The 1,833-nt window shown below is 43.0% G+C and overlaps 1 pseudogene; it reads left to right on the forward strand.

Moving 5' to 3' along the window:
• The window catches only part of LOC108447912, a 4,835-nt pseudogene extending 3,397 nt beyond the window's left edge, over window positions 1-1,438 (forward strand).
• The last annotated feature ends 395 nt before the right edge of the window (window positions 1,439-1,833 follow it).

The raw sequence follows: 1,833 nt of genomic DNA on the forward strand, positions 1-1,833 counted from the left end.
TTTCTTCACAGCAAAAGATTTTATTATTTAGCATTATTATCCTTTTCCCGTGTGTTTATTAAATAAATAGTTTTTATCTCTTTCACTTTCCTTCGAGGAAAATCTATTTTTTCCCAAACCTGGTGGGGGGAGGGGTGGTTGTGCCTTCTCTCAGAGGATATATCTCTAAACTTGACCAAACTGGAACAGTCTGTTAATAAACTTCTTTATATTCTTTTAAGTTTTGTGCCTGCTTTGCTTTCTCCTAATTCTTATGTCACAGAAGGTAAATAAGTAATGGATATTTTGGACCAAACCACTACACTCTAATTGGTGTTTCTGCCTGGTTTACAAACTGAACCCGCTACAATGTTCCATTTAAGCAAAGATCAAGCAAGAGCTATTGTGGCTACATGCCCCAACTGCCAAAAATACCAGCTACCATCTATGGGCATAGGGGTTAACCCTCGAGGTTTGAACAGCTGCGAAGTTTGGCAAACTGATGTAACACACTTTGCACAATTTGGGAGACTTAAATACATGCATGTCTCAGTAGATACCTTCTCAGGGGCTGTTTATGCATCAGCTCTTGCCAGGGAAAAAGCAGCTGATGTACAGAAGCATCTAATCCAGGCATTTGCCACCCTGGGTGTTCCCCATGTGATAAAAACAGACAATGGACCTGTATATGTTTCCTCCAAATTCCAGCTTTTTTTACAACAGTGGGGAGTGAACCACATCCCAGCCATTCCCCATTGCCCAACAGGACAATCTATAATAGAAAGGACTCAGCAGATGCTGAAAAGAATCCTAGAGCAGCAATGCAGAGGATCTGAGGTTAACTCTCCCATAGTAAGGTTATGCAAGCCCTTGTTTATGATAAACGTTTTAAACAATTCGTTTGAGGAACCCAATCCTCTGGTTATGAGACATTTTAGCAATGACAGACAAAATAAATTTAAAGAAAAGGCACCAGTTCTCATCAAAGACCCGGAAATGCAGCAGATTCAGGGCCCATACCCACTTGTTGCATGGGGAAGAGGATACGCGTGTGTATCCACACCATCAGGCCCAAGGTGGGTACCAAAGAAATGGGTCAAACTGTACATAGAATCTGCTCAACAAACCACACTTAATCAGCCACCGAAACTGCAAATTGAAGATGAGCCCAGAGATGTCACCTCGGTAGCATGGAGATGGCATTGCTGCAACAACGAGGACACTCCACACCCTTGGACATTACTGCCCTTCCATGAATAAATCCCTAAACCTGTAATTGTTCTAAGTTTTAGGGGCCAACTAGTACGGCATTGATTCGATTATCAATATTGTGTTTATATTTTGCAGAGAACTCATCCCGACACATATTGCCCCTGAACTACCTCTGGTTCCTGATGTGGGGATGGATCCTCCTAATAACATCAAGGAGAGCCGCATGGATAGTCCCACAGCCTCGTGACAACGTGTGGACCACCCTGGCGAGAACCATCAGCCAGGAACACATGTGCTTGTCCATGGGTAATGTAGACGATCCCCTATCGTCGTGCCTGGTGGGAATCCCGTTGGGAATACACGAAATGCTGTTTCTGAGCCTGGGAAGCAATTTGGACTGATGGGTGAACTCATTGAAAGATGCAAAAGAAGACCCCCAAGAACTAGAACTACTGGGGTCCTCTAGAGCACATATTTGTGTAAATTGGGACTATAGATTGGCTGTGGGAACATCATACAGTTACCTGAAACTGGTAAAGCCAAGCGACAAAACCATACACATTCCTCAATTGGTGTAATAAAACCTCAATCAAATCAGTCCCATCAACTAGTCACCTGAAAAAGTTACCCACTGGAATTTTC

This window comes from Corvus brachyrhynchos, unplaced genomic scaffold (assembly GCF_000691975.1).
Source record: "Corvus brachyrhynchos isolate BGI_N302 unplaced genomic scaffold, ASM69197v1 scaffold707, whole genome shotgun sequence".
In the NCBI taxonomy this organism is placed as follows: Eukaryota; Metazoa; Chordata; class Aves; order Passeriformes; family Corvidae; genus Corvus; species Corvus brachyrhynchos.